Source organism: Canis aureus, chromosome 4, assembly GCF_053574225.1.
Source record: "Canis aureus isolate CA01 chromosome 4, VMU_Caureus_v.1.0, whole genome shotgun sequence".
Lineage (NCBI taxonomy): Eukaryota > Metazoa > Chordata > Mammalia > Carnivora > Canidae > Canis > Canis aureus.
This window is the reverse complement of record NC_135614.1, coordinates 79,398,972-79,418,722: the sequence shown is the minus strand read 5'-3', so window position 1 is coordinate 79,418,722 and position 19,751 is coordinate 79,398,972. Positions and strand designations below refer to the sequence as shown.

The window sequence follows — 19,751 nt, the reverse complement described above, 5'->3', positions numbered from 1 at the left end:
CCTGTTCCATCACAATATTGCTAAAATTTGGTGCTAATGTTAGCCAATTTGATAAATGATAAATATCATTTATTATTCTCTTCATGACTATTCATTCAAATTCTACAGGACTACAACCTTTGTTTATATTCATTGATCTTTTATATTTTATTTTTATACTTGCAAATTGCTTCTACAATTTTATTGACAGGTTGGTATTTCATTGTTTCTTCTTGTTTGTTTGGGAGCTTGCTATAAGGTAATAGAATACACTTTGGTATTAGAGAGAGAGAGATCGAGTTATTACTTTAAATCCCAGCTCAGTTAATTAATAGGTGCCTTTTAAGAAAAATATTTATTTATTTATTTATTTATTTATTTATTTATTTATTTATGAGAGAGAGAGAGAGAACGTGTGAGTGGGGTGAGGGATAAAGGCAGAGGGAGACAAGCAGATTCCCTGCTGAGCAGGAAGTCTGATGTGGGTTCAATCCCAGGCCCCTGAGATCATGACCTGAACCAAAATCAAGAGCGACATGTGTAACCGACTGAGCCACCCAGGAGCCCCTACCAGGTATTTTGAACATGATAAGGCATGCCACTAGAGCTTCAATACGCCTTCAGATAGTAGTACTGAAAAAATCAAGACATTATATCCAGGTAATTATGAATATCTAGTGTAGTATAAAAGCAAAAAATTTCCCCTATGATCAGTGATATTGAGCATTTTTTCATGTCTCTGTTGGCCATCTCTATGTCTTCTTTGGCCAAATGTCTATTCATGTCTTATGCCTATTTTTTAATTGGATTATTTGGGTTTTGGATGTTCAGTTATGAGTTCTTTATTTTGGATATGAACCCTTTATCATATATATCATTTGCAGATATCTTGTCCCATTCCACAGGTAGCCTTTTAGTTTCGTTCACTTTTTTTTTTCCTCTCACTGTGCAGAGGCCATTTATTTATTTATTTATTTATTTATTTATTTATTTATTATTTATTTATTATTTATTTATTTATTTAATAAATTTATTTTTTATTGGTGTTCAATTTCCCAACATACGGAATAACACCCAGTGCTCATCCCATCAAGTGCCCCCCTCAGTGCCCATCACCCATTCACCCCCACTTCCCGCCCTCCTCCCCTTCCACCACCCCTAGTTCGTTTCCCAGAGTTAGGAGTCTTTATGTTCTGTCTCCCTTTCTGATATTTCCTACCCACTTCTTCTCCTTTCCCTTCTATTCCCTTTCACTATTATTTATATTCCCCACATGAAAGAGAACATATAATGTTTGTCCTTCTCCGATTGACTTACTTCACTCAGCATAATACCCTCCAGTTCCATCCACGTCGAAGCAAATGGTGGGTATTTGTCATTTCTTGTGGCTGAGGAATATTCCATTGTATACATAAACCACATCTTCTTTATCCATTCATCTTTCGATGGACACCGAGGCTCCTTCCATAGTTTGGCTATTGTGGACATTGCTGCTAGAAACATTGGGGTGCAGGTGTCCCGGCGTTTCATTGCATTTGTATCTTTGGGGTAATTCCCCAACAGTGCAATTGCTGGGGCGTAGGGCAGGTCTATTTTTAACTCTTTGAGGAACCTCCACACAGTTTTCCAGAGTGGCTGCACCAGTTCACATTCCCACCAACAGTGTAAGAGGGTTCCCCTTTCTCCACATCCTCTCCAACATTGGCGGCGCTAAACCACTGAGCCACCCGGGCTGCCCAAGGCCTTTTTTTTTTTTTTTTTTTGATGAAGTTACAATAGTTTATTTTTGTTTTATCTTCCCTTTGCCTCAGGAGACATACCTAGAAAGAAGTTGCTATGTCCAATGTCAAAGAGGTTACTGCCTGTGTCCTCCTCTAGGATTTTGATGCTTTTAAGCCCCAGATTTATGTCTTTAATCCATTCTGAATTTATTTTTGTTTTGGTGTGAGAAAGTGGTCCAGTTTCATTCTTTTGCATGTTGCTGTCAAGTTTTCCCAACACTATTTGTCAAAGAGACTGTCTTTTCCCCATCTTTTTTATTTTTTGGTATATTTTTTATTGGAGTTTGATTTGCCAACATATAGCATAACACCCAGTGTTCATCCCGTCAAGTGCCCCCCTCAGTGCCCGTCACCCAGTCACCCCAGCCCCCTGCTCACTTCCCTTTCCACCACCCCTTGTTCGTTTCCCAGAGTTAGGAGTCTTTCATGTTCTGTCTTCCTCTCTGACTTTTCCCACTCATTTTCTCTCCTTTCCCCTATAATCCCTTTCACTATTTTTTATATTCCCTATATGAGTGAAACCATTTGACTTCTACACTTGACTTACTTCTCCATTTGACTTACTTCACTCAGCATAATACCCTCCATTTCCATCCATGTTGAAGCAAATAGTGGGGATTTGTCATTTCTAATGGCTGAGTAATATTCCATTGTATATATAGAACACAGCTTCTTTATTCGTCATCTTTCAATGGACATCTAGGCTCCTTCCACAGGTTTGGCTATTGTGGACACATTCAATACAATCCATGTCAAAATACCATGGACTTTCTCCAGAGAGTTGGAACAAATAATCTTAAGATTTGTGTGTGGAATCAGAAAAGATCTCGAATAGACAGGAGAATTTTAAAAAGAAAACCATATCTGGAGGCATCACAATGCCGGATTTCAGGTTGTACTACAAAGCCGTGATCATCAAGACAGTGTGGTACTGGCACAAAACAGACACATAGATCAATGGAACAGAATAGAGAATCCTGGGCAGCCCAGGCAGCTCAGCGGTTAGTGCTGCCTTCAGCCCAGGGCCTGACCCTGGAGACCAGGGGTTAAGTCCCATGTCAGGCTCCCTGCATAGAGCCTGCTTCTCCCTCTGTCTCTGTCTCTGTATCTGTCTCTGTCTCTGTCTCTCTCTGTCTCTGTCTGTGTGTGTGTGTGTGTGTGTGTGTCTCATGAATAAATAAATAAAAATCTTTAAAAAAATAGAGAATCCAGAAATGGGCCCTCAACTCTATGGTCAACTAATATGTGACAAAGCAGGAAAAACTATCCAGTGGAAAAAGGACAGTCTCTTCAATAAAGGCTGCTGGGAAAATTGGACAGCCACTTGCAGAAGAATGAAACTGAACCACTCTCTTGCACCATACACAAGATAAACTCAAAATGGATGAAAGATCTAATGTGAGACAAGATTCCATCAAAATCCTAGAGGAGAACACAGGCAACACCCTTTTTGAACTCGGCCACAGCAACTTCTTGCAAGATACATCCACGAAGGCAAAAGAAACAAAAGCAAAAATGAACTATTGGGACTTCATCAAGATAAAAAGCTTCTGCACAGCAAAAGAAATAGTCAACAAAACTCAAAGACAACCTACAGAATGGGAGAAGATATTTGCAAATGACGTATCAGATAAAGGGCTAGTCTCCAAGATCTATAAAGAACGTATTAAACTCAACAGCATAGAAACATACAATCCAATCATGAAATGGGCAGAAGACAAGAACAGAAATGTTTCCAAAGAAGACACACCGATGGCCAACAAGCACATGAGAAAATGCTCTGCGTCACTTGCCATCAGGGAAATACAAATCAAAACTACAATGAGATCCCACCTCACACCAGTGAGAATGGGGAAAATTAACAAGGCAGGAAACAACAAATGTTGGAGAGGATGTGGAGAAAAGGGAATCCTCATACACTGTTGGTGGGAATGTGAACTAGTGCAGCCACTCTGGAAAACTGTGTGGAGTTTCCTCAAAGAGCTAAAAATAGACCTGCCCTATGACCCAGCAATCCCACTGCTGGGGATTTACCCCAAAGATATAGATGCAGTGAAAGACTAAGACACCTGCACCCCAATGTTTATAGCAGCAATGTTCCCCACCTTTTCTGATCAATAGAGACAGAATGGAAAGCCAACATTTCTGGCTTTTCTATTTCTGGATTCATTTCTCAGTTTTCTATAGTGTTCTATTGATCTATGTGTCTATTTTTTTTTTTTGTCGATATCATGTTTTGAACACTACAGCTTTGTAATATAACTTGAAGTCTGGACTTGTGATGCTTTCAGCTTTGCTTTTCTTTCTTTGGTTGCTTTAACTATCTGAGGTCTTTTGTGGTCCCATATAAATTTCAGGATTGTTTGTTGTAGCTCTGTGAAAAATGCTGTTGGAATTTTGATAGAGCTTACATGAAATGTGTAGATTGCTTTGAATACTATAGATATTTTAATAATATTTCTTTTCTTTCAGTGCAATGGGCACGGGCTATCTTTTTCACTTATTTGTGCCATCTTCAATTTCTTTCATCAGTGTTTTGTAGTTTTCAGAGTGCAGGTCTTTCATCTTTTTTGGTGAGGTTTATTCTTAGATTCTTACTGTTTTTTGGTACAATTGTAAATAGGATAAATTCCTTGATTTCTCATTCTGCTGCTTCATTATCACTGTATAAAAAAATGCAACAGATTGCCGTACATTGATTTTGTATCCTGTGACTTTACTGAATTCATTTATCAGTTCTAGCAGGTTTTTTTTTTTCTGGTTTTCTTTTTTAGAGTTTTATGTCAACTGAAGAGAGAGAGTGATTTACTTCTTCCTTGCTGATTTTGATGTTGAATATCACTCATCATCAGAGAAACAAAAATCAAAACTACAATGAGATACCACCTCGCACCTGACAGAATGGCTAAAATCAACCCCACAAGAAACAGTAGTTGTTGGCAAAGGTGCAGAGGAAGGGGAACCCTCTTACGTTTTTGGTGGGAATGCAAACTGGTGCAGCCACTCTGGAAACCAGTATGGAGTTTCTCCAAATAATTAAAGATAGAACTGCCCTATGATTCAGCAATTGCCCTACTAGTTATTTACCCAAAGAATACAAAAATACTAATCCAAAGGGATATATGCACTTTAATGCTTATATCAGTATTGTCAATGATAGCCAAATTATGGAAATGACCCGTGTGTCCATTGACTGATGAATGGATGAAGAAGTTGTGAGATATATATATATAATATATATATAATTATATGTATATATATATTATACATATATAGAGCATTACCCAGCTATGAAAAAATGAAATCTTGTCATTTGCAACATGCATGGAGCTAGAGTATATTATGCTAAGCGAAATAAGCCAGAGAAAGACAAATGACATATGATTTCACTCATATCTGCAATTTAAGAAACAAAACAAAGGGGTCAAGTTAAAAAAAAAGTGAGAGAGACAGGCAAAGCAAGAAACAGATCCTTAACTATAGAGAACATTCTGATGGTTACCAGAGGGGCTCTGGGTGGGGGGATGGGTGAAATAGGTGATGAGGATTAAGAAGGGCAATTGTGATGTGCACTGGGTGTTGTATGTAAGTGTTAAACCATTAAATTCTACACCTGAAAGTAACACTACACTGTATCTTAACTAACTGGTATTTAAGTAAAAACTTGAAAAAATATTTTTTTAAAGTAGAATTATTAAAAACAAAAAAAAGAATAACTTTAAACAATTTTCTTAACAGTTGGAGAACTCCCGATTTTACTCACAAACAGCATCATGTGATACATCTTATATTCTAAAATGTTTTTCACATTTATTTTTATTATAAGTTTAATAAAATTTGAGACTCCTAAGAAAAGCAAATTATTTACATTACATATATATGTTCACCATAACTAATGAACAAGGAAGCTATTATTTATCGCTTTATATTTAGTGTTGGGAAATAGGAAGTGCTTTGGCATGGATCCGGATGAACAGAAGAGAAGCATGGAGGGTTTGGGTTTTTTTAAGATTTTTATTTATTTATAGGCGACAGAGAGCGAGAAAAAGCATAAGCAGAGGGAGGGGCAGAGGAAGAAGCAGGCTCCCTACTGAGCAAGGAGCAATCCCCAATGTGGGGCTCCATCCTAGGACCCAAAGATCATGACCTGAGCCACCTGGGTACCCCACATGAGGGATTTTTAAATGACTTCTCACCCAAGGAGTCCATTAAACTGATATGAAGCCGCTAAAGATAAATGAATTAGATCATTATGATGGAACAGTTCCAAAAATTCTTTGTGAAACTGAGCATAAGCATAATCTCAGTATCTGGGGCATTAGAGACAAGTGATTGGACTGTGTGGGGAAATAAAAACTTTTCGCATTACATCCTGGAGCCTAATGCTTCTCCTGGCTCCAAAGAGATTTGGGATCAACCAGATAATCCAACCACTGCATAAATATTAGAGTCTCATAATGGGTTGCGGCAAACAAGTCACTCAACGTGTCGCAGAAAGTACATAGGGATAAATGCCTATGAAATGATGACTGCAGTTTAAAGTTTTGACTCTTTGGAGCTTCTCATTAATAGCTACAAAAGGGGAAAGAGACCTGTTCCTGTGTTGGAGAAACTATGGAGCTGGCCGAAATTTAGGTTATAAAGATTCTCTTAAGGAAATTCCATATACAATATTACCCATCCTTTCCTTTTTACTATATGTTGTTATACTCTCCGCATTCAAAGCTACTAGAAATACCCAGTTATATTTTTGCAATCTAGCTGTAACTTTATTCACCTATATTAAATATTTGATTTATCTGGGATTTATTCCATTGTAAGGAGGGCAAAACTAAAGCACGCTTGAAAAACCAGGAGGAAAATTAATGAAAAAAGAACTCTTCAAGAATGATTCTTATTTGGATATAGTGTCTAATGTCAGCAGAAGGTGAACCAATGTCCCATTGATTAGCAATGGGACCAAATGGGTCTGATGGTGTCCTGGGGGGCCGGGGATACCTTGGAGAGACAGAGTCATTAAAAATATATATATATATATATCCACAGTAGCTCCCAGTTCTGCTCCTGCCCGAGTTCATTTTAGACAAGACAACATATCCTCCTCACCCAGGCCAGGAAACCACACATATTAAGGCTTCACACAGTTACTGATGAGGCAGTTAGGACTGTCAAATGAATCATATTGTTCTGTCAAACACTTTCCTCCATAATATTCCCCATCTTAGTTAATAAATACTTTATCTCTGATTCTTTTCGTTTGTTTGTTTTTCTTGTTCTACATTCACTCCAGCAGCAAATACCGTTGGTTCTATCTTCAAAATATACCAATACTTGACCCCTTCTTACCACTTGCACAATCACCACCTTGTCCAAGCTACTGTAATCGCCTTTAATCTCATCTCCCTCGTAGGTACGTCTCTCCCTCCCTTACATCCTACTTGATACGAAAAAGGAGAGTGATCCTTCCAAGATGTAAGCCACAGCAGTCCACTCCCCTGCTTTAACCCTTCAATGACTTTCTATCTCATGGGTAATATTTAAACAGCCCAGGACTCCCTCCAGGATCTGACTCACAGTGGCCTCTGGGTTTCATCTATGCCTCCTGTACTATACTATTGCTGCAAATGTGCTGCATGTCCCTCCCTACCAGGTCTTGCGGGAAGATCTCTCTTACTTGCTAGGAGTCAGCAGTACTGGCCACCTTGCTCCCATCGGCATTACCAAGTATGCTCCATCCTAACAGACTTTGAACCTGTCGCCTAGAAAGCTGTCTCCTCAGAGATCTAGATAGGCTGGCCATCCTCTAAGATCTGGCCAAATTTTACGTTTTGAATGAAACTACCCATTCTTCATATTTAATAAACATATTTTTTAAAAAAATTTGATTTATTTTATTCATGAGAGACACACAGAGAGAGGCAGAGACATAGTCAGTGGGAGAAGCAGGTTCCTCATGGGGAGCCTGATGTGGGACTTGATCCCGGGACCCTGGGATCATGCCCTGAGCCAAACAAAGATGCTCAACCACTGAGTCACCCAAGCATCCTACTTCATATTTAAAAATGAATGGCCTTCTTTAAACAACAGACTCCCCAGTCCTCCCACAGGCTTCATTTTATTTTAATAATAATTTTATATGTCATTTCTTTCAGAATCATGTGTCTGATTCTATAAGAATATAAGTTATACAATGGCAATATTTTTTGTGTTCTTCTGTGCTATATTTCTGATGCCTAGAATAATATTAAAATGGACTCAATAAGTATTTGTCAAATGAAAAATAATAATAGCAGCTAACAGTTTTATAGCTCTTAATATGTGTTAGGCCTTGTAAGGGCTTTACACATATTAGCTCATTTAAAATTAATGAATCTTTTGAACCAGTAAATCAATGAATAAATATTTTTGTGCATTTTAAGCTTTAATCAAATTGTAAGATCTCAGTATCTGAAGTTATATATTATCCTTCCCATTATAAATATGAGACTTTATTTCATGGATGTACAAATATATCATTTTAATCATTAGTTCTGACATAAGTACTTGGTTACAACTATTCACTATGAGAATATTTTATTTTAATATAAAAATCTATTTCAAAGAAAATGAAAGTAATAATATTATAACACATTTCCTTCTGCTTTGATAATCAAAATAAACATTATAGTTCCCATTCCTGTTACATGCTCATCATGATCCTTACCAGAAACACATAAAAATGAAGTAACCATGATTGGAACCCTTGAAAGTTACTGTGGCAGAGGAAAGAAGAAGCCAGAGAAGGATCTACTCTTATCTTAAGTTTGTGGCAATTATGTCGCAAACTATTAATATTCATATGTCATTGCCAGAGTAAGAAAAGTGTTATCCTGTCATGTGCGCAGAGAGAGAAGGATCAGACTAGTTGTTGTTAAACCACCCAGCAATCCTTGGGGTGGTTTATTATAAAGCATGTTTTCAAAATAATATAAATTTATGACATTTTAAGGGATGAATTTGTAACCAAGTCACTATCTTAACAGGAACTTTGCTTTCTGATTAGTTAGTGATATCTATTGTGAAATTATCTATTACAAATAGATATTAATAATATATATTGTGAAATTATCTATTACAAATAAATATTAATAATAATATAATCACATATTTTCCTACATCAATTAAATGTATTGGTTGTTTCTAAATGAGAGTGAGGACCAAGAAAAGTGTCACTTCAATGGTAGATCACATTTTTAAGAATATGCCTGTTTGTTAAAGACATTAAGTAGTAAGTTCAAGGACCAGAAGGATTTGTTTAAAGCATCTGTTTCATATTAGCTGGATAGATGATAGATAATAGATATGACCTTTTAGAGTCCAATTATGTCATATTTACTGAATCTTGGTGTCATATTTTGCAACATTGGTTGACAGATTTTATAGAGTAGTCACTTTTAATAAATATTTCTTCTTGAACATTTAAAAATATTATATTTGGTTTTAAATTGTACCTACTATTCAAAATAATATTTTTTTTCTTATTGGGATGGATTTCCTGATTTGTAATTCTTTTAATTATGAAGAAGGCAACAGAAGCTAGTATGTTTGGATTTGAAATAGGAAAATATAAGTCAATCTCTGAAATCTTTCTTCCTGTTTACATGAATTCAGAAAGGGAAAAAAATCACATTATGAAAGAACAGATAAGGAGAAACAAAGAAAAGGAAAGAAAAGATTATGGAGTTTAAAGACGTTTGGGCATCTAGTCACTATCTTTTCCTGAGGCCCACTGCATGTTGGACTGTTTACTGAATATGGTTTATTATAAAGGTAATCTAAAATTTGTAACCAGAGCAGATGAAAAATAACTTTTTCAAAAAAAAAAAAAGAAAAGCATGGAAAATTTTAAGAACCGTGTTAAAACTAAGGAGAATTCTAACTTTCTCCCAAACTGTATATCCCAATCTAGAGGAAGCATTATTAATTATTTTCAATTATGTCTACAAATTAATAGAGTTAAGCACTCTCTATTCAGCCACCATGAAAGATTTATGATTTTTCCCAAGAGTTAATTTTATTTAATTCAAAGAACTGACCTCTCTTAATTTATTTCCTGCTTTTCATATTCTGAAACATTAATTTAAAAAGTTAAACCACATTTAAACTATTGAGAGATAAAATAAATTACATGTGTAAGATAGAGTAGAAGGAAAAAAATAAAATGTAATAGCCAAAAATTGTGAATTTTTCAACAATGCCCAATATCAGAGTTTAGTGAAGAATGACCTGGTTTTAAAAAGATGATGTATAGAAAAAAATAATGTAATGCACTATGCATACACACGTCTCCAATATTTTCAAATTTAATACAATGTAGGTAATTATGAAACACAATAGATAATAACTATACCCTATGATGTCTATATATTAAATATCTTGAACTAAAACCCACTGAATATAAACAGAAGGAAACTAAACACAAATTTCAAAACAATAATGGCAAATAATGAATCTCTCGCCAGAATGAAATGATTTTTGTTCAAAAATGCTTATTTCACAATTTTAATATATTTAAATACCTTACTTGGACAATTTTCCAAGTGGGTTCCTTTATGTCATTATTTTACAGAATAAAGCAATAGCATTTTAGTTTCCTCTGAATGGGATTTATGGATAATAACTTCTCAGTCCAATATTCTCCTCTCTACAAAATAACTCATTAACCCAAGGTGTCCGGGCTATCAATTTCTCTGAGGTTAGAGACCATAAGTCATTTGGGTTTCAGTTTTCTATTTTAGATATGAATTTTGAATTTCACCTTTAGCCATGGAGGAATTCTTTCTATTTGTCAAATACGCTGTGTGTCCCTCGCTACCAGGTCTACGGGAAGATCTCTTCCCCTGGCTTCTTTTTAGCACAAGCCTCACTTTCTGCCCATCAATAATGTATTTGTGTCCCAGAGGGGTGTGCACTAGATCTTCCTCTCTTGTTCTGTCTAAGCTTCCTGTGAAGACCCCATCCAGTTACTTGGCAACAATAACTGTATGATGGTGAGTCCCACCCCTGCATTTAGCCAGCTGTCTTGTGAAATCCATTTGTAGAGTCATGGTTTGAATTGCCACTCAAATGTCTCCCTCGCCTCTCAAACTTAACATGTTCAAACCTCAGCTTACCATATTTCCTCATAAATCTCTATTTTTCCTATACTGATTTACATTACGGGTATCGACTTTAAACTGTTTCTCTCTATTTTCTCATTCTCGTCCAACCAATTATAAAGCTCTACTGATTTGATTTCTTCTTATCTCTTAAATATGTCCACTTCTTTTCATATCTACTGTCTTATGCCCTCTATTACCACTTCTAACTATATTACTATTCCCTGAAATTGGCAGCATTTTAGATAAATGATTTTTTCAGAGATATTAATTCTTAAAAGACCTAAACTTAAGAAAATGAGATTATAAAATTAACTTAAAAGATATAGGTAGCATTTTATACTATCTATTTAATCCTTCTGGTAGAAAAATAAATCCCCAATACTCTATTATGAATAATCTTGAATAGAGAACATAAAGTAAAATATATTTAGCCAATATGCCAGTCACTTGCACAGGAAAAGAATCCATTTTTGTGCAGTTATGTTGTACTTATTAACTCTGCTGAGACAAACCTGGCTGTGTGTAAGAATAGAATACTGAGGAAATATAGAGATAATGGAAAAAGGGAGGAACCTGGAATCAAAAACAAAAAGGACTAATGGTTAGTATTCATTCATCTGTATAATGGCATTGCTTGCATTTCCCGGAGTATTTCTTCTCTTTCCACTTTAACACTTTGATGAGGTGATTAAATACAATAGAGAAAACTCATACTAAATGTCATCTAAGTACATTTTGCATTTTCCTCTGGCCAAATAATAATGTTCTACGTTAATTACCTTGTGTTTATTTCTGCATTTAATGTATGCAGAAACTTGTCTTTTTCTAGACCATGTTAGCTTTTAATTCAACGTACTATAAATTGTTGACTTAATTAATGCTTATTTTGTAGCCTGTGTCATTTAAAAGCTTATATTCTTCCCAATATCTATAAAGCTAGTTTAGGATACAAATAATGTACTGATTTTTAAAATAACCAAACCCTAGCTTAAAAGTCCACATGTCAAGCTTGTGGTAAAATCTGCTTTTTCTTTCTTGAAGCCGTAAGCTCTAGCTAAAATCAGCCCCTTAATATGAATCCTTTTTCTTGCATTCAAATAACTCTGGGATAGGTTTCCACTATGATTATTTATATTATATTTATTATATTTCTCTAAGATACTGTCACATTTAAAACAAGGCTCACAAGAACCTAATATCGCTTTTCCCACAATTAGTTCGCTTTTTAAAGAAGGGAGGGAAGAAATCTCACAATTTGTCCTGAGAACAAATCTTTATTTTTTTAAATTCGAGTAGAGTTGACACAATGTTATGTTAGTTTCAGATGTACAACATGGCGATTCAACTTCTCTAGAAGTTCTGCTCTCCTCACCAGAGTGTAGCTAGCATCTGTCACCATACAACACCATTACAATATCATTGACTCTATTCCCTATAATCAGCCTCTTTTTCCTGTGACTAATTCATTCCATAGCTGTAAGCTTATATCTCCCAATTCCTTTCACCTATTTTGCCCATCTCCCTACAAACCTCCCCTGGCAACCATCAGTTTGTCCTCTCTATTTTAAAATCTGATCCTGCTTTTTTGTTTGTTTATTCACTTGTTTTGTTATTTAGATCCCACATATGAGTGAAATCATGGTGCTTGTCCCTCTCAGTCTGACCTATTTCACTTAGCATGATACCATTTATGTTCTTTAGGTTCATTCATGCTGTCGCAAATGGCAAGATATCATCCTTTTCTATGACTATGTAGTATTATATTATAAGTATGTATTCACAGGGTGTGTGTTAAATATAAATATAAATATAAATATAAATATAAATATAAATATATATTTATCTGTGTATTTTACATTTTCCTTATCTATTCATCTATGGATGGACACTTAGATTGCTTCCATATCTTCACTATTGTAAATAGTGCTTCATTCAACATAGGTATGTGCATATCTTTTCAGAATATTATTTCCATCTTCTTTGGATAAATACGAATAGTACAGTTATTGGATTCTATGGTATTTCTAGCTATAATCTTTTGAGGAAACTCCATACTGTTTTCTACAGTAGTTGTGCCGATTTACATTTCTATCAACAGTTCACAAGGGTTCCTCTTTTACCACGTGTTTGCTGACACTTGGTATTTCTTGTCTTCTTTATTTTTGCCTTTCTGACAGGTGCAAGGTGATATCTCAGTGTGGTTTTGATTTGCATTTCTCTGATAATGAGTGATGTTGAACATCTTTTCATCTCCTTGCTCACCATCTCTATGCCTTCTTTGGGATAATGTCTATTCAGATCCTCTTCCCATTTTTTAATAGGATTGTTTGTTTTTTGGTGTTTAGTTATAAAAATTATTTATATATTTTGGATATTAACATCTTATTGTATATATTGTTTGCAAATATCTTTTCTGAGAATAAATTTTAATTCTCATTTTTTAAACAATGACATCATAAGAAATCTTAGAACAGTTAATTGTGGTTTAGCAGGTGATGGTGTTGTTGCTCTCTCAGTGCCATACCCAGGAAAGAAGCCTCTAATTAAAAATCACACAGAACACTGAGACTGTATAGCTCCTTATTTTAAAAACACAAAGAAGACTAAAACTTAGAAAGCTTGTTCATAACGTCAATGAAAAGATATTGGCTGCCTAGCATTATACTGTGACCAGCCACAGGTTGGTTCATCTGGCATCTGAGTGGTAAATTTAATCCTGCTTTACTTGATAACAATCTCCTGTTCCTCTGATGGGCTTCATCTTAGAAGGTATGGTTGAAGGTAAATTGTTGCATTTATGACTGACAACCATTTCAGTTGCATCTGAAACAATTGGATAATATCCATTAACCTTAAATTATAAACTGAAAAGATTTAGAGTCATGGTTCTTTTCTGTGGAGAACCCTAGAACTTTGTGAAAAGGAACCTTTCCTTTCATAACCATTCTTGAACTCTAAAAATCAAGGTGTTTGAATACTGTATCATTTTAATAAAACAAATACTAATGTCTTAGTGGGGAAAGGTAAAACAAAGAGAGACAACTGAAAGCAATGTTAAGAATGTTAAAAATTTCCTTCATTAACTAGACTTGTTGTGGTGGCTATTTTGCAATATATACAAATATTAGATCATTATGTGGTACACCTAAAACAATACAATGTTGCATTTCAATAATTTCTCAATAAAAATAAATAAATAAATAAATAAATAAACAAACAAACAAAAAAAAACAGAAAATTCCCCTGTTGAATGAATGGCAAACTTTTCTCATATATAAATGATTCATTAGTTCTTTTATTGATGCTTACTAAAATAAGGAGTACCAGAGCCATGGCAAATTTCTGTTTCTACTTGTTGTAAGAAAGTATCTGTGAACTTTCACACTGAAGAAGCATATAAATGCATGCAAGCATGCATACATGCATACAAATCTTCACTTACAAGGCTCCCTTATTTATAGGTTCAGTAGAATTTATAACTTGTGGAATATAAGAAAAGTTCACAAACATTCTTCTTTACTAAAAAAAAAGTAAACTACACATGTCAGATTAAACTTCTTTGCAAGATGATAATCTGTAAAGAATTTATAAAACCCAAAGAAGTATATATAAATTTTGTTGATGTAAAATAGAATGCATGTTTCAGAGAAATCAAATGAGTGTATGAAAATGATAGTATCAGGTCAAAGTATTTATATTTCATAGATCTCTGTCATTAAAATTTCAATCTTGCTTAAATTATATCGATAAAAAGATGACTAAGTCAATACTAATATATAAATAATTTTGGTCAATACCAGAGGATATATTGTTTGATTTTCAAGAAAAATCAATGTTAATTTATATTATATTAGCATTATTACTATAATTAACAATAAAATATATTATGTATGGAGAAATATACAAAATCACTTAGATTTATAAAGAAAGAAAAAAATATATTTTTATTTTATTTATATATTCACAAGAGACACAGAATATTTATGTATTCACAGAGAGAGGCAGAAACATAGGCAGAGGTAAAAGCAGGGTCCTCACATGAGCCTGATGTGGGATGTGACTCCAGGGCCCTGGGATCACAACCTGAGCCAAAGGCAAACACTCAACCACTGAGCCACCCAGGTGCTCCAGAAAAAAATTTTTCTAAAGAGTAAATATACAAAATGATTTACTTAGAGACAAAGAATCAATAAGCCTAGTAGAAAGCAAACAAAATGATTAAATATAGAATAAAGTAGGAAAGTACAAAACAAAAAATGTTATGATCACACTAATTACGAGTTCAATGTGAACAAAAACAAATACCACTGTTTAGAAACAATTATATTAATAAATATTAAAATAATTATAATTATTCATAGACCAAAAGTAATGTTTTTCTCTATATTTTGTAAGGGACTTACAAAGGTTTCATATTGGTTTTCCATTTGACTATGGTGGAACTATATTTTACTCAAAATCAGACTAATGTTGACAATCTACAGGGTTCAAAAAAGATGAAAAGGCTTCCAGAAATATTATTTCATAGTATGGAAATGAGAATAGAGCCATTTGTGTTCAAATATTTGAATTTTTAATACGGAGCTCTACTTTTGCTAGAAAATTTCTCATATCTAGAAAACTGTAGAAGATGGAGTAGATGATATTAAGCTAAGAAAAATATAAGGTAGACCCTATGAATTAACTTGTCTATTTGATACAATCATATTGATGTGGTAAAGGTCATTTTATTCTGAATTATCTCTCAAAATTTAACTCATCTTGTGGTTTCTCTTTGTTAGAGGACACTGGCCAAAACCTAACGTTCATACACTAGAAAATAGCCCATAGTGTTAATAGATTGTTTTATGCACTATAATTATGAAGGTAATTCCAGTGAGTTAAACTATAGTTGTTAAATTATCTACATAATCAAATGTTAAAATATTCTATTAATTTTTCCTAATTAACAGCAGAGAGAGAAAGAAAAGGAGAGAGCAAAAGAAATCAAATTAAAATCCTTTAAACATAATATGGGACTTGTAAAATCCATAAGAAGAAAATTGTTTATTTTACTCAAAAATACTGTGCACTAAAAAACATTTCCAAGGTTTCTAATTTTCTAACTCTTTAATACTTAAGAAAGTATTTGGTATTTCTTAATCTCTCCAACATGGAGAGATTAAAAAGACACCTAATATGTTTTATGGTTTTGTTATAAAAATCAAGGGATTACCCAAAATAAAATCACTCAAAAATTAACTAATGGAAAATAAGATAAATGCAGGGATATGATAAAATAAACTGCTCCAGGGAAGCTAATGGGTAATTTTAAAGTTTATTCCATGAAAAATAAACTATAGATGTCAGAAAATAATTTGTGATAAAAGGAACTCCAAAAGATGGACATAGAAGGAGATCTCTTTAACATGATAAGCTAAACATTATCCAGATATTTCACTAAATAGTTTTTTTTTTTTATCACCCGTGACATTAGTGAAGTTTTGTTTGTATTATTTCTTCTTGAATTATTCGTGAAACTATTGGCCCATTTTTTCCTAATTCTTCAATGATTTAAGAGAAAGAACTGTACTTATATTAAAGCAATTATCTTTATGGATGTCATATAAGTTTATATAATGGATCATCAAAGTTTACACATGAATTTGCTTAACTAAATATTTTCCTTTATGAATTCTGGATTTAAGATAATGTTTTAAAATGTGAAAGGATATCTAGCTATATTTGTATTTAGTACATTAATTATCAAAAGTTCACAAACAGTTTAACTCTCTAGTTTTGTGGAAACAAATTTAAACAAAATATTAGTTTACATTTTTTTTTAAACTCCTCTTGATAGTTGTTGCCTTCAGAAAGTACCAATTCTCTGCTCCATCAACACTGTCTTAGAGGCTCCTGCCTACAAACGGACGGGTAAATCAGCCCTAGTCTATGGTTGTGTTAGCAGATGCATTTGTCTTATATTAAAATACTAATCCAGGGCACCCGGGTGGCTGAGTGGTTGAGGGTGTGCCTTTGGCTCAGGTCAGGATCCCAGGGTCCTGGGATTGAGTCTCGCATCTGGCTCCCTGAGAGGAGTCTGCTTCTCCCTCTGCCTGTGTCTCTGCCTCTCTCTGTGTCTCTCATGAATAAATAAATAGAATCTTAAAAAAAAAAAATACTCATCCAGATTAGTTTCTGTCTTCAATGAAAGTGACATTTAAACTCCATGTTATCCCTCCTTTTATTTTTCAAATTGTACAAATGGAGGTTTTAATTAATAAGCGCTCCCTGGGAGACTACAGTAGAAATGCTTATTTTCCCAAGAGAGGGTGGGCTTCAGCTTTACATGTATGGGAATAAAAGGTCGGTTAGGTATCCATGGCTTTGGCCTGGAAAGGTGAAGAATTTGAAGAACTGAGTATTGAAACCCTCCACTTGAGGTCAATTTAGCATTATTGAACTTCAAGTGGAATATGTAAGCATTTTAGAAATTTAGTTTTAAAGCTAATGACAAAAATATTAGTTTTCAAAAAAATAGACATTTGTTAGTCTTTTGATAATAAATTTAGCAGTATTACATAGACTTGAACTAATTATATTTCCTTTTTTTAAAGATTTTATTTGACATACAATAGACAGAAAATTTATTTGACAAATGTAATCATCCATGCTTATCCACATTTTTGCTATATATATGTATATATATATATATATATATATATAGAGAGAGAGAGAGAGAGAGAGAGAGAGAGAGAGGGGGGGGGAGGAGCACAAGCTGGGGGAGATGCAGCAGGAGAAGGAGAAGCAGGCTCTTCACTGATCCGGGAACCTGATGTGGGGCTCAATCTCAGGACCCTGAGATCATGACGCCAGCTGAGGCAGATACTTAACTGAGTTAGTTACCCAAGTGCTCCCAAATTGAACTATTTCTATTTCTTTGCAAAATTATAAAGCGTAACTCTCCATATTTTCCCCAAATTACATCACCCACTATACCAGAATGTTTGCACATCACTGAAATCATACCTATCTTCCCTACATTTCTCACGTTGCTATAATTTCTTTGAAACTTCTTCTTCCTAATGTATGAATAGTGACACACTTATCTACACATATCTGACATTACTTAAGAAATATATTCCCAATATTCAGACTGCCTAGATTTTCTTTCCTTTGAATTTTTTATTTTTCTTATTTATGCCACAAATCTTAACACTTGGTTTAAAATAGTCTTGCATTTTCACAAAATTATTTAATAGAGACATTTTACTCTTTCCCAAACCGATTAAAAAATGTTCTTGAGCTCATACTATGCCATATTTGTAAATGTAAATTCATAGCAAATATTCATTGTACGTACTGAATAATTTAGATTAAAAGATGAATAAATATATGTAGGGACATATGGTAGTGGTTACATATTTTTGAAAAATGTTTTAAAGGATATATTTACTTGAAATATTTTGTCCCTAACATTACTGTCTCACCTTTATTTAGGCACATATAATTTGGAAGTGTAGAATGATTACTTTATAAAAACAAAATTTTTAGGGGTGCCTGGGTGGCTTAGTTAGTTAATCATCTGCCTTTGGCTCAGGTCATGATCCTGGACTGAGTCCTGCATTTGGTTCCCACCTCAGCGGGGAGTCTGCTTCGCCCCCTCCCTGTACCCACCCCCACACTGGTAATGCTACCTCTTACTCTCTCTTTTAAATAAATAAATAAAATATTTTTAAAAAGTTTTGACTATTACTATTCTGCTTCTATTCTAAAATATCACACTAGTTAAGTTTTGGAGTTTAACAAAAAGTGTTAGTGTTTGAATGTTATTACTTTATTTCTCCTTTAATCAGGCCTATATTTAAGCCTCCAATTGCCAATATTTATAATTCGTTTTTTTTTAAATAAAACCAGTATTCAGTATTTGACAAAAGAAATTCATAGCTTTGCAAAGTATCTCTATGACCATATTTTACTCATAATTTTGCATCATATTAAAAAAAAGAAAACTGGGTCTTCTGTATTATGCTTAAATTTCTATGTATAGAATCACTGGAATAAAGGATTTGTATGAGTTTATATTTTGATAAAATTTATCAAATTGTTTTTCCCAGAGAATAAGAGAGTTATATTTCTAGCATATGTAAACATCCTGTTTATCCACATTCTTCCTACCATATTATGCTATATTTTTATATTAATTATGGGTCTGATAAGTGAAAAGGAATGCTTCCTTTAAAATCCATATGTGATCCCATGCTAATCTCATAGTTTTCATAGTTTAAATCACTTACTTTTATTTATCTTTCTCTAATCAAAATAAATTATTCTCAATTCTTATGTGTCATGTTCTCTCAAGCCCTCATAGATAACTATTATGACTCCCAAACCCAACTGAATAAGAATAGTCTTTCAGCTATGATAAATATGTATGTATTTATTTTTCTGAAGTTGCATTTAAGATATTTTCTCTTTGGTTTTTATTAATTTTATTATTATTGTTATATTTCGTTCTAGAAATTTTCTTTGATTTTAATATTTTTTAATTCTTTGCCAAAATCACTTTAAGCATACTTATCTGAAATCATTGAAGAATATCTGGGTCGTTTGAAATCTTCATGGGTCTATTTCTACTGCTTTTTAACATTGTCAGCCAATAAAGTCATATCTTCATTTGTATTCTTTTATAAAAAAAATAAATTTCAGACATATATTAACTTAATGGAAATAGAGTCTTTGAATATGGTTGGTTTTTTTAGATATATTTATTTTTAATTTTTGAATTGGAGATGTGCAAACCAGATAATCAAATTTCAAGGAGAGATTGTTTCTTCACTCAGAACAAAAAATCACTTTAAAAATGATGATG

At 33.7% G+C, this 19,751-nt stretch overlaps 1 long non-coding RNA gene across 2 annotated transcripts in view; it reads right to left on the bottom strand.

Annotated features, from left to right (window-relative positions):
* Window positions 1–19,751, bottom strand: part of LOC144313054 (uncharacterized) — a 162,644-nt gene that overhangs the window by 50,348 nt on the left and 92,545 nt on the right. Inside the window, exon 3 of one of the 2 annotated variants that reach the window (XR_013378752.1) lies at window positions 16,714–16,799. The exons of the other annotated variant lie outside the window; for it this stretch is intronic. This is a non-coding gene — a long non-coding RNA (uncharacterized LOC144313054). The remainder of the gene's footprint in view (window positions 1–16,713; window positions 16,800–19,751) is intronic. 2 annotated transcript variants of the gene reach the window in all.